Source organism: Physcomitrium patens, chromosome 5 (genome assembly GCF_059467195.1).
Source record: "Physcomitrium patens ecotype Gransden chromosome 5, ASM5946719v1, whole genome shotgun sequence".
Taxonomy (NCBI): domain Eukaryota; kingdom Viridiplantae; phylum Streptophyta; class Bryopsida; order Funariales; family Funariaceae; genus Physcomitrium; species Physcomitrium patens.
This window is the reverse complement of record NC_143414.1, coordinates 17344873-17363545: the sequence shown is the minus strand read 5'-3', so window position 1 is coordinate 17363545 and position 18673 is coordinate 17344873. Positions and strand designations below refer to the sequence as shown.

At 27.5% G+C, this 18673-nt stretch overlaps 2 long non-coding RNA genes across 2 annotated transcripts; both read right to left on the bottom strand.

The window, feature by feature from the left end:
- Window positions 1-221: 221 nt before the first annotated feature.
- Window positions 222-1693, bottom strand: LOC149989318 (uncharacterized). Its single transcript, XR_016503176.1, has 2 exons — window positions 1274-1693; window positions 222-835 (listed from the first exon to the last, which is right to left on the bottom strand). It is a non-coding gene; the product is annotated as an uncharacterized LOC149989318 (long non-coding RNA).
- A 268-nt stretch (window positions 1694-1961) lies between these two features.
- LOC141045464 (uncharacterized) lies at window positions 1962-3257 on the bottom strand. The gene is made up of 2 exons (XR_012217599.1): window positions 2516-3257; window positions 1962-2397 (listed from the first exon to the last, which is right to left on the bottom strand). It is a non-coding gene; the product is annotated as an uncharacterized LOC141045464 (long non-coding RNA).
- Window positions 3258-18673: the final 15416 nt, after the last annotated feature.

Below are 18673 nucleotides of genomic sequence, written 5' to 3'. Positions count from 1 at the left end.
TCCACACCTTGTTTAATATGGAAATGGTAAAAGAAGAGAAAAAATTAAATGAAAGAATGGAATTTGTAAACAAATAACTGGAACAATACAACAAGCCACTTAGGGTGAAAATCCACCAACCTCTTGCTGTGCCACATGCATGCATACCTTTTCCCTCTCCCATCCTCCTTGTTTGTTGTTGCCCTATGCAGAAGTGGAAATAAACAAATAAATACATAAGAAACAAATTTTAAAAATGAAAAAAAAAAATGATAAAATTTGAAAGTTAGGTTGTTGGGATGTAGGATAGATGGGGAACATAACCCTTGTGTTTGTTGTTTGTGTTTGTTTGTTTTTGATTGTTTGGTTTTATTTATTTATGTTCTTACTTTTTCCAGGGTGCACTGCATGTGAAACAAACCCTAAACCATTTGTTCAAAAATGGTGTGTGCTGTGTGTTTGTCTGACTCTATCTCTGTCCACTTTGAAGTGAAAGGATGAAAGAAGAAAAAGATAAGGGAAGTTATTTGTTATTGTCCTCTCTGCATCTGTCTGTAAAATTGTGTTGGGTGCTTTCTCTATACTTAGATCTTAGGCCCCTTATCCACAAATAAATAACAAACAAACCATTAAAGTGCAAAAGCCACCACCACTCCTCAAAGTCTTGTTTCCCATCAATGAGAAAGAAAGAATGCAAACCTTCAGAATCAATCAAATGATGTGCATTATCCTGGCTGTTTGTCAAAGGATACAATGATGGTTACATTATTATTATTATTATTATCATTATCATTATAATAAAAAATAAAAAATAAACTTTTAGTGAAGATTTGTTTTCTCAAAACATAACATACGCCTGTTTTGTGTGGGTGGGCCAGCACATGCACATGCACACACACACACACACATGTAAATATAAATATGCATTATTCATGTGTTTGGAACTCCCAAGGTATGGGAGTGTGTTGCAAAGCCTTGCTGGGCATGCAACATGCTCCAACTTCAATCACTGTCTAGCCCCTTGCTCAGGAATCATGGACAACAGTTTCATGTTGAAAAGCAAAGCAGTAAGGGAACAAAAAACAAAATATAAAATAAGGAACAGAAAAGAAAAGAATAGTAGGAGCAATACTACTGCTACAACAACAACAACAACTACACAGATACTATGCAATAGGGGACAGTCCTGTCCAACACTGGTGACTTGTGTGAGGGCATATGGATTCCCTTCTTAATGTCAGTGCTGGCATCAGTTAGAGGAACAGGAACTAGGACAACAACAAGGAGAAGGTACCCAGGTAATATGGCCCCCTTGGCCAGTGTTCTCCTTCTCCTTCTCCTTCTTATGCTACTAATCCAGCAGAAATGGCAGCCACAAATCTGAGGCCTGTGTCTCTGCAAGCACCTTGACTCATGAATTGGGCCTTGTTGTCCCTCAAGCATGGCTCAGGAGCCCTCTATTGTAGGAGGATTGTCAGGTGCTCCAGATGATGAAAAACATGAGGAAGACAAACTGACAATAGAAACAGGGATTCAACTTCACAACTCTCACACTCATTCCCAAACCTCAGTTTCATCTTCTTTGTTTCTCATTTGTGTGTGTGTGTATCTGTGCCAATAGTAGTTTTTTTGTGTAAAGATGCCACTCCCTTTTTAGTACTTGGGTTACTCTCTCTACATCAAACCTTAACAAGTCACTGCATGCACCAGTAAGCTAGGACACACCATGCATGCTAGCTAATGAGGGACCTCATGTGGTTTTCACACCTTAACACACATGTGTATTATTTTTCCTGTGGTCTACGTTACTCTTCTGCAGTGAAAGAAAAAGAATATTAATACTGCGATTATTATTATTATTATTATTATTATGACTGTAATTTGGGGGTACAGCTACCCATGCTCCACCCAGACCTTCAACCCCCTTGAACGAGAAAGAGCATTGATTAATTTTTAAACAGCCCATGTGGTCTAGTTCCGTATTCGACAGCACAAGTTTTAAAATATATTTCTTTGACACAACTGGGGTATACTCGCAGCATTATCTGTGAGGTGAAAATTGAAACAAATCGCAGGTATTTTCACCAGCAAGTAAGTACGCTTGTGTATGAGCACATACATACATACATACATACATACATATAACTAACAGAATAGAGTTTATGTAGGAAAGAATCGAGGGTGGAAAAGACGCAATAATTAATATTCGATGACGTGGTGGCAAAAAAGACCCTTCCAAGCCACTTCACGCGAAATTCACGTAATGACGCGATGAGTTCAGAATTCGGTGCTTCGGACACGCGTTGCATGTCAACCTTCCCGCCTCCATCACCAACTCAAGCATCGATCGACAGAGCCCAGTAAATTCAGCGAACTGCGTTGTCTGTAATATCACCGACTTCGGTGAGACAACCAATCCTGAGAAACAGGAATTGACGTTAGGCCGAGGGATAGGGGCGATGCGTGATGAGCGATCGACAAACCCCAGCAAAGAGCATCCGAGGCTTGCGACTATTCAGGGCAAGACGGGGCTTACTGCCTTCCCCGCCTCCCTATGTTGCATGATTCCTGGCAACCATCATCGTTTTTCCTCCTTTATTTCCCCCTTTCTTCTCGATCTATACTTTAGTTTCCCTCCCCCTCTCAATGAGCTTCTTTTCGGGTATTGCTCTTGTAGCTGGGGTGCCTTGCTTTGTGCGCTACCTATTCGGCAAAGACTTTCTTTGTCTGATCCGGAACAGTGGGGAGGTGGAGTGGCGTCAACCCAGCTGGCTCTGCATCCCCTCCCAAGTCTTCGCCTTCATGGAAGAGTCGGCATGGGCTCTCGCCTACTCCTAGGCCACTGTGTCCCTGCCGCGGTAATATATTTTCCTGTCTCCTGAAAAGAACCCGGTGTGTAGTTGTAATCATAAGCAGAGACATGATGGTGAGGAAACTGGAACTCATCTGCGCCAATCGCTTCGAAGCCATCATGCCGCAGTGGATATGATAGTAAAACTTTCGAAGAATTCGAGGTTGACTTGAGGTAACTGCCGAAAGGTCGTGGTGGTTTCCTGCCGTGTTACAACGCCTCGCTATCATCGGCGGTGACATGGACGTGACATGCAATGCAGTGAGATCGCCCCTGCTGTCTTAAACTACACACACTCAAAAATAAATATATATATATATATATATACAGAAACAAAATGGCAATGTGAATAAGAATAAAGCAGATGCAGCCTGTTGAGCATTAGAACTGGTCTGCTGCATGAAAGAATCCACAGCATTAAGCAGTTGCTCATGGACAGGATGATAATTGATCTCACTGAACACAACTTTAAAGAATCATGACATCATTGTGATGAGCAAACGTTTATGCTTTATCATTAACTTCACCAATAATGGTCTTACATGATGCATCACTACAAAGCCTACACATCCAGCACACTTTCAGAACAGCCACCTCAAAACTCCTTCCAACAGTTACAAAATCGCAAGAGAGGAAGGTCGCGTTTGGTGAGGACGCTTTTCGATGCTCTTGAACATTGCTCCTCTACACAGAGGCATCGCGAACCATGTCACTCAATCGTCATTGTCGGTTTCTGGTGAACTCGTTACACTTTGAATGTTCCAACTCGCAATGCAAACTGAAGCCTCGGCACATGACGCCAGCCTAATAAAGTGATTCTTTTAATTATTATTATTGTATATACACTTCAAGGATGAATATTGTATAATGGTGCATCATGAATTTATTAATTTTCTCAAAAATAAATTTAAATGAAGGTAGATAATTAATTTAAAAACATGTTAATATATATATATATATATATATATTAATAAAAATATTAAAAATTGTGAGTGGAAAAAAAATTTATAATAATTTAGGATGTAAAATTAATTGTATAAATATTGTATTAACACATATAAATCCAAATCTCAAACCTGTGCAAAATTTTAAAATTTTAATATCTAATTTAATGTAGATATTAGAAATAAGTTCTTGGTTGATTATTAGGTGTAAAATGTTCAATACTTAGTTTTAATAACTTTCAATTAATTAATTGATTTCTTGTAAATATTTTAATTTTTTTCAACTAAAGTGAAATTATCAAGGTTTGAAATAAACACAAATATATTATACTTCTGGCATAAATTTGTTGCATATTATTCATGATAGTCCACCATGTATAAGAGTTTTATAAATATGCCTATATATATATATATATATATATATAAATTATAGGGATTGAACATTTATACACTGATTAATTTTGTATTGTTGAGCATGCATTCATTATTAAGTCTAATTTAAATAGAAAACTTTGTATTTGTTTGAAAGATTTGATTTTATTTTTTATTTTTATTTTTAAAAAGAAATAATATCTTGTTGCAGTGTCATATGTAGGTGAACTAACCTCTAATAAACACTCTATGTGCAAATACAATATAAGCAATAAAAATAATCTAACATCAATTATTAGAAGTTGACCTTATAGTCATTCTACTTAGGACAACATTACTAACATAAAACATGACATTTTAGGCTATGTGAAATATGACATGAAATTTGTCTGCTTTTATTAGCATTTCCTTCTTATACTAACTCTTTACAAATAGAATGTTGATTTGAGTTTCCAAGAAAAATAATAAAACAAACTACTAGGTGGACATCCTCATTTTATTGTGTGGATATTGCCGTGCAATGCATCTCTACATATATTTCTACATATACACAACAATGTCATTGTTATATCATTATTTTATTTTATTAAGTGACATATGTTCAAATATAATCATAGTAAACAACATTGTGATAATAAAGAATACATATATACATATATATATATATGTATATATATTTTTTAAATTTTTTTTTTTATTTCACATAATTTTAAAAAAAATTATTAAAATAAAAAGCTATTATGAAATTTTAAAAATTAAGTGTAAAATAGTATCACATAAATTTTAATGATTATTTTTTTCATAAAATAATGTTATGACAATGATATTATTGTGTGTATGTAAGGTGCATGGCACAATGAGTGTCTAAAAGAGGCATGTTTAGTTAGTGAGTTCTAAAAAAAAATAACCACCATGTAATAAAATGGTGGTACAGTTATATATTTAATTGTGAATGTAAAATTTGAAAACCCTCTGCATTTTTATATGCTAAGCTGATAATAAAATAATATAAATTTTCTTGTATTCCAAAAACTATATATATATATATATATATTTTTGCAACAAATAATGTTACTTAGAGGTGTGACAACTGTATATTTCATTAGGCTTATAAATACATAAGCTTCTTTATTGAACATGGCATAGATTTTGTTATATATTTATATATCTAATTAAAGACTTATTCAAAAAAGGAAGATTAAAATGATGTCACTGAACTTAAAAAAATTCAAGAATATTATTGATAAATCCTTTTTGAGATTTAATGATAATTCTAACTTTTGACAACTTCAAGGCTTTGCAACATTTTGTTTATTTGAATTAAATATTCATAAAGGGTCATTTTTGCCATGTAACATATTCAATTTAAAGTATTTTTTAATAAATTATAATCTATAATATCAAACTAAATAATCTTTTTTTTCTATTAATTTGTCAATAAAGTTTTTTTTTTTTTTTTTTTTTTTTTTGATTTTTTTAATATAAAAAATATCTCTTTTAGTTGTATTTTATAAAAAATAAAAAAATTGATAAATTACTATTTTAAAAAAAATAGATTAACATATAAAATAAAAAAACTTGGTAATTAAAAAATTTGTAAAAAAATGACAAAGCATGCAAACGAAGATAATATTTTTTAGAAGTTTTTGAAATATTGGACTTTCTAAAGAGGAATTTAAATATATATATATATATATATATATATAGACATATAAATATATAAATATATTTTAATTTTATAAATATAATTTATAAATTAATAATTAAAAAAATTATAATTATGATTTCTACAAGATTTTATATGTATCATCAAATAAATAAAATTATGTGTATTCTTTTCAATATTTTAAATTTCAAATAAAAGAATTTTTTTGATTCAAAATATTTTACAAAATATAATTTAAAAATAAATCTCAAACTTATCATATCTGATTGATATTTTATTCTAGTTGATTTCATTTAAATTACTTTTGATTTATTTGAAATAGCTTCACATATAATTTATTTATAAACTAATTATTATTTTATTGTAAGATTGATTGGACAATCTTTAACACTTGAATAATTTATATCTACTATGAGTATAAAATTCACTCCTCAACCTAAGTTACAAGATTGCCTCAATTAAGAGTTACTTATAATTAGTGGTGTGAAGCGGAGAAGCAAATAGTAAGAATTAAAGAAAAACAACACAAAACAATTAGAATAAATGAAATTAAGCAATCACAGAATTCAAAACTTGGTTCAATTTGTTTATTGAATTTTTATCCAATAAAAAGTAAAAAGTAATAGTAAAAAATATATTTTTAGAAATGTATTTTTTGAAAATCTTTTCAATGGTATAAAAAACATATTAATCCGAGTTACTATGAATAACTTATGAAGGTTTAAAAATAACAAGTAAATAAATAATAATTTATGTAAAAATATTTTACTTCAAGGATAATTTACTTATAGATCAAAGGTTTGAACCTCATATAGTATATAAAGGTGTTTTGAAGATGCCACGAGGCCTTAGTCTTATCCTCCTAACTACCTTCAAGGTGCTACAATCCATATGGGATTTGTGCACCTCCTTCTTTTCAAGGACTACATTAGTTGCTGGTCTTCCTATTTTCTAATAGTAAAATCAATATTTTTGCATTTTTGACTTCACCATGGTGTTTAAAAATATTTTATTAGCCCAAAAACCATGTGTGGTCTTCAAATCTTGCTTCATTTCTTCATAATGGCTCCTAAAGTGGTAAAATTCATTTTTATCAAAATCTTAGAAATTGCTCTAAAATTCCAAATTTTTAAAAAATAAATTCTAAAAATTCTCATAATATTTTTATAATATTAATATCAATATAAAGTTATATTTTTCTACCTTGATAATATTTTACAGTAATAAAATTAATTTAAATCAACTATAAATCCTACTTTTTATATAACTAACTAAAAAGACATGAAGTTCTTTCTCATGCTTCTTTAAACTACTAATTAATATTTATAGTTTTTTTTGATAAGTGATACATATAAATATAAGGTCAATGTAAAAATTGATCTTAATAAATAACCCTTGACACTCAATAATAAGTAAAAATATTAAATCAACTAAGATAATTGCCTCTAAGATTTATTAAGACTCTATTTCTACAACTAACATTTTAATTTTTCTATTTGTCTAAAGATTTCTATACTATTCACCATATATTGTGGTTTTAAGCACTCTAAATGCATCTTTTTATCTTAAATCAATTTGTGAGTCAATTTGATGACTCATACTTTGAATTGTAATAAGAATTATATATATATATATATATATATATATATTCAAGTGGTTAAATCCATTGTCTTTGCCAACATCGAGTATATTTTTGGTTCAAATAAATTTTGTCTAGTGAATACACAAAAAGTACATAAACATAAAAATTTCATAATATTTCATAAACTGCAAGTTTATTAAGAGTTGCATGGATTTTTAAAAACTCTTTTAACATGTTCATTTTTGAGTGCTAATACAAACCAAAAAAAGATAAACAAAAAGTACAAATTTGAATAATAGCTAATTTGAAGTTGCAATAAAGGCAAATAAAGTTACAATAAAGAGCATTGTGAAGAAGTAACAATTGCAATGAAGACAAATGAAGTTGCAATAAAAAATCCCTTGCAAAAGCTTTTTGATATCAAGTGGTGAATTTATAATCCGATATTAAAGAAGTGATATACATCAAAACACAATATAACTAAGCAATAAATTAGTGTCTTTTATTCCAATTAAAAATAATAATTTAAATAAATTATATTATGTAAAAAAACAATATAAAATTATTTATATAATTGAGATAACTTTATCTTAGCAATAAGATCAATTTCAGATTAGTTTTTGATATAAAATAATTTGAGTAATTTTGTTTTTGTATAAAGTTAACTCTATTGGTTTTGTCTTTGCAATCAAATATTTAAACTTTTAAATAATTCTTTAGAAAAGACACAAAATAAAAAAAACACAATAATAAAAATAAAATATTAACTAAATAAATAAATAAAAAATACAGCCTTTTTTGATTGCTTTATTATTTTGATATACAATTATTTGTTGATTCTTTTGGTTTAAACAACCATTAGTACATTTTTGTATTTTGTGAATTTTATTTAAAAACGCATCAAGCACCTTATTGTGGAAGGTAAAATAGAACTTGCAATAAGAAGTTCCTAATAACTCTAATAAAATTTCAAACAAATTCTAATTAAATTATAACAATGCTAATCAATTTTTTATTAAATTCCAAAAGAATCTTAAAGAATTTACAAAAGAAACATATAAAAATCATAAATTAATATTAAAAATATATATAATAAAAAATTATAATTTATATCAAAAAAATTTTAAAAAAAGATTAAAAAAGAAACTATAATTGAATCTTAATCAAATCTTAATGTAATATTCAAAAATTTGAATGAAATCTTAATAAAATCCTAACCAATCCTAATCAAATCCTAAACAAATTCTAATAAAATACTAAACCAATATTAATCAAATCTTAATCAAATCCTAATAAAGCCCTAAATAAATTCTAAATCATAACTAAATTCTATATCAAATCTTAATAAAATATTAACCAAATCTTATTCAAAATTTAAACTAAATCCTAATAAAATTCTAACATTAAGTTCTATCTAGGATTTAAGATTTAGAATTTTACAAAAATCTTAGATAGACTCTTAAAAAAATTCTTAATAAATCCTATAGCAGATTGAAACTTCAACAATTAATGATTGAATTATTGATATCAATTCAAAAAATTTACACTTCTGAATAACTTAGTTAAAAATAAGCACAAAAAAGTAAAATCAATTGTACTTACTAATTGAGAAAAATATAAGATAATCCATTCAAGTATTGAGCAACCACCTTTTTCAACCTTGATGCCAACTCTCAGCACTAATATCTTCTTTTTAAACCATTGAATTTCTTTTAAAATTTATATAAATGTTGAAAATCAAGTCTACTATCCTTATAAATAATCTTCATTGCAATCCATTTGGCAAATTGCTAAATATCTTAGAAACTCTCATAAAGCAACAAACTCCAATTTTTGAGACTTCATTCCACTTGAACTTTAATAACCTTCAACATAAAAATTTGATTAAGCTCAAATTTATAGCACATATTTAGCACAACTATAATCACAAATCTACAAAGTTTTATCTATAGATCTATTATATAACTCATAAAATTATCCAAAATATCAACCCTATTTTATTTCATAAAAACGAAAGTCATCAAAAACCACCTTGATTTTACAAAGTTCTAATAAAGTCATTAAAAATTTAAATCCTTTAAAATTAATTCTCATAAAAGCCTAATCTATTATAATCTCAAATTTTATTTTTTGATTTGCCAAACAAATGTTGGAAACAGTGTAGGTGCTTGGTTATGTACCTTTGATTTTGATTTCGACCTTAGTTGGCAATTAGTCTTCTTTGGATATTGATTTTTATTTTCTTTTACTAAAATCAATTCTTAATTCCTTCCTACATATGCTTATATCCTTTATTTTTCTAATCTATTTTATTTTGTCTTATTTATGGCTATATAAAATAAATAGAATCTATTTTTATAAAAGCTAATTCTAATACTATAAGATTTTATTACTTTTCTATCTTTTATCTATATTTTTTTATTATATCTTTTTAATTAGATTCTTCTATAATAAAATACTTTCTTTCTTCTTTCATCTAATGGCTATGTTACTATAAAATAATATAAATATAGTAATTATGGTAGTCAATTTATGCTTAACATCAAGAATTTTTAACCTTTCAAATTTTCTTTAATACATATAATTGCAATAAAGGATATATCAAGTTACAATGAATGTGAATGAAATTACAAAGAAGGTGAATAAATTTGTGATAAAGAATCCACTACATAATTTTTTTGATATTAAAAGGTCAATTTTTAATTTGATATTAAAAAAATAATATATATTAAAACACAATATATCTTAGCAATCAATCAATTCTCTTTATAATAATAAAAAAAGAATTAAGTAAATTTTATAATATCAAAGAATACTCTAAAATAATTAATATATTTAAGATGATATCGTTTCAATAAGAGGATCAATTTCAAATTAGTATTTGACACTATACATTTTGTGTAATTTTTTTTTTTGTGTAAGATCAAAGCCATTAGCTTTGCTTTTATAATCAAACACAAAATACAAAACAACAAAATCAAACAAAAAACAAAAATCAAAGGTTGCAATCATAGTAGCTATTTTTAGCTTAGCTCCAAGGATTTTCAACCTTTCAAACCATGTAATTTCAATAAAGGTTACACCAAGTTGCAATGAAGAGCCTTATATAGAAGTGAGAATTATAATGAAGGTGAATAAAGTTGTAATGAGGAAATCCTTTGAAAAGTAATAATTGCAATGAAGGCAAATAAAGTTGCAATGAAGGCAAATAAATTTGCAATAAAGAACTGTCTATAAAAGTTTTTTGATATTAAGAGGTCAATTAATAATTAGATATTAAAAATTAGAACAACAAAATCAAATAAAAGATATAATATATCTCAACAATCAATCAATACTCTATACTGCAATAAAAACCAGTTAAGTCGATTGTATTGCATCAAAGAGTAATTTGAAATTATTTATGTAATTGAAATTAAGTCATTTTAGCAACAAGATCAATTTTAGATTATTCTTTGACTTAATATAATTTGTATGTTTTTTTTTATATAAGGTTAAATTAATTGATTTTTCTTTTGCCATCAAATATATGAGTTTAATATTTTTTAATAGAAGATACAAAACATAAAACAAAAAGTTATAAAATAAAAATATTAAATATAAATATATTAAAAATATAAAATAATAAAATATAAAATATAAAAATATAAAATAATATAGATTTTGTTATTTCTTGGCACAACATATCTATGCTTTGGTGTTTTACTATACAATTCTTCATTCATTGCTTTGGTTAAATAGCCACTACTACATGAAAGTAGCAATTATGGTAGCTATTTTAGATTATTGCCAAGGATTTTTAACCTTTTGAACTATCATTAGTCATTTCATTTCAACCAACATCATTTCAATAATTCATCATATATTACATTTATTTTTTGTTTGTTGCTCAAGCAAACAACTTGTAAACACTATCCTTGAATTGCTTGCACATGATAATCTCACATATAACTACCTATGAGTGAATATAAGATTCAATAGATGGAGAATAATAATGCTCATAGTTTATCCTTGTATTTTATTTATGGTCATTGCAAAGATAAGGTAAAGAAGAACTACCTATGCATAAGCATAAATATCCAACGTGTAGTATTCATTGTGGTTGTGATTCTAAGTATAGCCACCAAGCTCTCAACATGAGCATCCATGCTAATTTATGCAATAATAAGTCAATAGACAATTAGACAATTATATGTGTCTCGTTGCAAAAATTACCTATTTTATCTAAATTGCAAAACAATATCATTAGAAACTCGATTTTCAATACCAAATAATAGAGCAAAACATGTGCAATCATAATAGTATTCAAAAATTTGGCTCTGTATGATATTATTTAGTCATCTTATGGAGCAATTATGTTTGCCAAAAAAAATATTGCAATAAAAGGTACTAATTGGATAATATAGCCTGATAAATATATATATATATATATATATATATATATATTTTAAATACACTAAGAGCTACATTAAGTTACCATGAAGGACCTTTTATAAAAATAAATACTACTTTTACCACTTATATAAAAAAATTAACTTCAAGTATTTATATGTTATTGTATTGAGAAGTGATATAATATATAAAAATAAGATAAAATATCATAAGAATTTGATTTATAATAAAGAAATAAAAAAGTATAATAAAAAAAAATAATTATAGATATTGATAGTTTATTTCTAAAGATAAATTAAGATAGGTTAATATGGACTTAAGATAAAATAACAAAGTATTAAGGTAAAGAGACATAGACTAAGGTAGAGTGGTATGGGCTTGTATTGACTTTTAGACCCCTCTCTCATTTTTCTTGACTTTGCTCTCTCTCCTTAGATATAACCAATAATTCTTTAAGGATTTCTTCAAAGTAATTTTAGTATTTTATTTGGAAATTTTGAAGAGTGGTTCTTTTCTTTGTTAGCTTTTCAAAAAGGTCACACTTGCTCTGAAAAGGGTTAGCATAAAGATGGAGTGTATTTTAGAATAAAAGAAGAACTAGCTCCTCTTCAAGGTCTTCTTCAAGGTTTTCTTTGGTGGTTTTCTCATAGTATTTTTAGTATTTTATTCAAAGATTTTAAAAATTAATTTTTTTCTTTTTTATCTTTTTAAAAAGCTCTTATTTACTTTAAAAAGAATTAATATGAAAATACAGTGGATTTTTGGATTGAAAAAAATCAGTTATCTTGTGTTAATATAATCATTGATTTTTTTTGTTCATAAAATTTGTTATAGAAAAATTTAATAATATATCTATATATATATATATATATATATATATATATAGATTGAATAGCTTTTAAAAGAGTCATCAAATACTTAAATCTAATAAAGTATGGAGCTATGGCACTTAGTTGAGTATATTATCAAGAATATGAAGTAGAAGAATTTATTTGAATGAAGGATACTATTTGACTATTTCTAGTTGCATCCATAAACCATGTTTATTTCTAAAGCAAATATTCTTCTAATGATAATATTGTCATATTATGTAAAGTCTCTCTTAAAAATATGTCAAGCACTTGATTGTGGAAGATAAAAGAAAATTACAATAACAAGTCCTAACAACTCTAATAGAATCATATATAAATTGTAATTAGAGATTAACAAATATAATAAAATATTAATCAATTCCAATTAAATTTTTAAATAAATGATAAAAAATACAAAGAAATCCTAAATAAATCCCAATTGAATCTTAATCAAATCTAAGAAAAATCTTAGATAAATCCTAAATAAATCCTAAATAAATCTTAAACAAATCCTACACAAATTCTATACAAATCTTATATAAATTCTAATCAAATTCTAAATAAATCTTACACAAATACTAAACAAATCTTAATCAAATCTTAGACAAATCCTAAATAGATCTTAGTCAAATCTTAAAAAAATCCTAATAGAATCCTAAACAAATTTCAAATAAATCTTAGACAAATCTTATACAAATCCTAGTCAAATCTTAGATAAATCGTAATCAAATCTTAAGCAAATTCTAGTCAAATGCTAATCAAATCTTAAAAAATCTTAATCAAATCCTAAACAAATCTTTAAACTTAAACAAATTTTTAACAAATCCTATTGCACATTGAAACCTTAATAATTAACAATCAAACCATTGATTTCAACTTAAAATTTACATACGTTTCAGCAACTAAGCTCGCAAAAATTATTATTTTTTTTAAAAAGATCAAACTTACCAAATAGAAGATAAATCCTAAAATCCACTTAGGTGTTGACTAACCTCATTTTCTAATCTAAATGTTGATCTACTTAAGCCAAAATCTCTTAATTCCACAATTAAATATCTTTTAAAATTCACATATATGTTGGAAATCAAGTCTGCTATCTATATACATAAATTTCACCTCAATTCATTTAACAAATTGCTAAAACTTAAATCTTTATTGATCCTTAAAATCCCATTTTTGAGACCTCAATCCTCTTGAATTTCAATAATCTTCAATTGAATTGTTTAATCATGTTAAATTTACAGCAAGTAATGAGAACAACTATAATCACAAATCCACAAATTTTCACTCATAGATATATTATCAAACTTATAATATTCTCCTAAATATAAATCATTTTTTATTTCACAATATCAAATTTACAAAAAACAACCTTGACTTTGTCAAGCTCTTACAAAATTATTACAAACTCAAATTGTCCAAATTCAATGCTCAAAAAAATATTATAAAGTTTTCTCTCAAATCTTACTCTTTGATTTGCAAAAGATCTCCAAAGTTGCTATAAGTGCATGGTTTTGTCCCTAAGGATCTCATTTTGACTCAAGTTGACAACTAGTCCTCTTTGAGTATCAATATTTGGTAATTTTAAATAATTTTTATTTTAATCAATTCTTAATTTCTTCCTACATATGTTTATATTCTTTATTTTTTTAATCTACTTTTTTTTGCCTTATTTATAGCTCTAAAAAGTAAATAAAATCTATATTTATAAAAGGTAGTTCTAATACTAAAAGATTTTACTACCTACCTATTATTTATCTATATTTTTACTATATATTTTTAATTAGGCTCTTCTATAATAAAGCAATTTTCTTCTTCTTTTAACTAATAGCCATATTACTATATGACAACATAATATCAAAAAATCCCATTGAAATTATATGTAGTTACATTTTTATATAGTTATAGTAAAGTCCTTACATAATGTGACTACTAATGTATATTTTATGCTATACATGATTAGATGTAAAAATAGGCTTTATTTTTTTAATAATTTAGAAATTTAATGGTATTTTTTATCTTCTTAAAAAAATATATATATTTAATATACTATGTGATATTTCAAAGAAGCAAAAATTTAAAGCAACAAAAACTTTAGAAAAAGTTAAGAGGAATAGTGAGAAGAAAGGTTGCTAAAAAAAAGACTTTAAAAAAAGTTAGAGCAACAAAAAGAATATTTGTATAAAATCATTTGTACTACACTGATACAACAAAACTTCTGACTTAAAGCAAATGACACATGTGCTTAAGGTGATATGCTGACACGCATTTGCTATTATTGTTGCTGCTCTTGCTTTACAATCTACTATCAAGGATGTAAATCTCAAAAGACTAAAAAGATCAACATAATCTTATGTCTTTCAAATAGATCAAAAAAATATTCAAAAATAATATAATATTAAATTATAATGGTTGTTGCTTAAGATAAGGAGTTTAAAAAGTCTTAAAATAAGAATAAAGTTTAAAAAGGTGTTGACAAGAGCCAAAAAGGCTTCATTCTTGTCTCCATATATACTATCTAACTATGAGTTATGTGATAATGTTCTCAAAGACTTTCAATACATATCCAATTTACAAGATATGTGCCTTAACTTCTAAGGTAAGTTTTCTATATGTGCACCACATCATTAGCATGTATCAAGAACTACCAACATATGCAACATCTAAGTAATTTTTTGGCCAAATTTCTTGTTAAAATAAGAATAAGATATAATTACCTTAAATAAGCTACTAATAATCAAAAGATAGTAAAAGAATGAAAGTAACTTAGTAATGTGGCTGAAATAAGACCGGTCTATCTCAAGTATCTAAGACCCTTCTAATCTATAGCAACATAAAATCTCATTATAAAGTAGGACAAACTAGACCAAAACAAAATTAAATAAAATAGAGCACAAAAGAAAAAATTGAGCAACCAAAATTAAGACAAAACAGAACAAAATAGAAAGATACAAAATTTAATTGTATTAAGAAAAAAGATTCAAAGCCATACTTAATTAGATGCCCTAAAAGGTCCTCACCAATCTTATATATGCTTTGTTCTAACATTGTGAACTTTCTAAAATATTCTTAGGTAATGGATTCCAATTAGATAATTCCTTAAATTCCTTCTAAAAGGTTCTATGGTAGGCCCCATCTAAATAATTGCCCTAAATTCTTTCTAGAATGTTCTATGGTAGATCCTACGTGGTCCACTAACCTAATCTCAATTCTAAAAACTTCCATGGTTCTAACTATCTATTCCCATACAAATATCTTATCTATATCTTATTATAGTTAATCCTTCTTCATTAATATGAAACGTCCTTGTTTCACTCTTGATGGTATTTCCAAATTGTATCTTGGAAATGGATGAGATTTTGTGTAAGTTTCCACATTGGATCATGAATGAGATAACCATTCCAAAGAACTTTGTACTAAAGTTATGGACATCCATTGCCATGGCAAAGGTAGTGATGCTTCAAAATGCTATCCACTTCATATTCTTGTTGGTCATCAACTATAACTAGTAGTGGTGGTGGTTGGTGTCGATTCAAAAAGTGCTTTGGATTAATATGAAATTCCTTGAATTATAAAATATGGAAGACTAGATGGATCCAAATATGTGGCGAAAGCTTGAGATGATATGCGACATTAAAAATCACTACAGAAATACAGAAAGGTCCACGCCATTGAGGTGTTAATTTATAGATTTAGGTTGATGTAGCAATTGGCAAGTTGGCATTGGAGAGTAATATTTGATCACCCTCTTAGAAGATCTTGTATTGCTGATGGTTATCCGTATATTACTTCTATTGATTTTGTATTCTAAAGAGATGGTGCCATGTCTCTTATAAGGCTGTTTTAAGTTATTGTATAAATTTCTCTATTGTTAGATTGTTGGCGTTGATAAGAAAATAGAGAATTGTTGGCATAATGGAATGCTAATCAATATCAAGGAAAAATGGTGAATGATTGGTACTTACTCAAATACTATTATTATAAGCAAATTTCAAAGGTGTTAAGTATTCATCTCAATCATTATGATGAATCATCACAAATGCTTACATCATATCTTCAAAGGTCTAATTTGCATGCTTTGTTTGCTTATCTATTTAGGAATAGAAGATTGTAGATATGACAAGTCGTGTTTCTAGTAGCTTGAACAAGACTTGTCAAAAACTTCTCGTGAAGCATGGATCTCGATCTTAAACGATGACACAAGATAATCTATAATGACAAAAGATGATATCAAAGAAGATTTATGCCATTGTTAGGGCATCAATATCCAAGTGTACCAAGTGAAGTTGCTTTAAGAGTCAATCCAAAAAGGCAACAATCGCAATATGATTATGAGTCATCTATGGCAAATTCATAATGAGATCCATAGTCACTTGCTTCCAATGTGCCGTAGGTAGTAAAATTGGTTGCAATAGTCCAAAAAATGTTGCACTACATAATTTATTATATTGACATGACTTGTAGGAAGATACGAAGGCTTGAATATCAAGACCATATCCTTCAGATCCATTTTAGAATCTTCTCTTGCCACAAATGTCTAAATATTGGAATGTTATGTCACGTACATAAATTTGCTTCTTGAAATAAAGCAAGCCATTATTAAGACTGTAATTTTAATATTGTATATTATCCATGTTCAATCGATTGCTAACCATCTTGAAATAAGCATCCTGATGTATAGCTTCCTTCCATTCTGCCTCATTAATTTGATTTAAAATGCCAATACTAATGGTAGCAACTTTTATCCTATCTCTCAATTTGTCCTTCAAGTTTGGTCTCTGCAATAAGCTATCTAGCACAGTATGTTATCACCTTTGCTTGTACTCAAGCTGGATAACAAAAAACTGCACCTGTTCTTGTTAATGATGATGTCGTGATTTCATATTTTCCAAATATAAATTGTAAAGCAATGATCGATGGTCAACCTAAACAACCATTGGCTTCTCCAATAGATAGTGTCACCATATTTTTGTATCCTATACAATCACTAATTGCTCTCAATTACATACAAAGTAATTGAGCTCTGTCCTTTTGAGCTTGCATGATTCATATGTCACAAGTTGAAGGCTTCTACCAAAGTCTTATTGAAAGACCGCTCCAATAGCAAAGTTAAAAGCATTAATTTCAAGCATACAAAGAAGGTTAGGATCATATGGTTGCAATATTAGAACAATAATGTGTGCGTCTTTTAACTTATTAAAGGTACTTTGTTGCTCCAATTTTCATTCAAACGAGGCATCTTTCTCCAATAGGTTTATCAATGAGGCAACAATGTCAGCAAATTGCCAAATAAAATAGCAATAATATTTAGCAAGGCCTAAAAATGAGTGGACTTCAAAAGCATCCATAGGGGTTGGTCAATCTTCTACTACTTTTATCTTATCTTGCTCCATACGTATGTTTTTAGAGGATACCACATGTCCCAAAAAGGTAACATTTTAACTTCCAAAGTTCACATTTTGATTGCTTGCAATAGAAGTGACTATCTTATAGTTGGCTTAATACTTCTTGTAGGTGTTGCTCATGCTCTTCCAGGATTTTACTGTATACAATAATATCATTAATAAAAACAACTACATACTTATCCAAAAGGTTCCAAAACAATCTATTCATGTGATCCATAAAAAAAGTTGAAGCATTAATCAGTCCAAAAGATAAAATCAGCTATTCAAAATGTCAATATTCTGTACAAAATGTCATCTTTCCTAAATCCTCCCTTGTAATTGGAATTTGTCAATAGTTGCTTTGAAGATCTAATTTACTAAAGATGGTAGTACCTCAAAGTTGATCAAGAAGATCATCTACGCATAGAAGTAGAGATGTATCAATTGATTCTTTTTATAGTTATTTAAGACTAAGTTATTTGTCTCTGAGAGACTATACCTATTCTCGGTACTAGTCTTTGGCATCTTTAGTAGAGAGCTTTATTTTTTATTTTTTTTATTTTTTTATTTTTTTTCATTATTAATTTGATGAGTTTTAAGATTATAAATCCGTATTATCTTGTTAGTGCTTGAATTTTGATATTTTGGATAA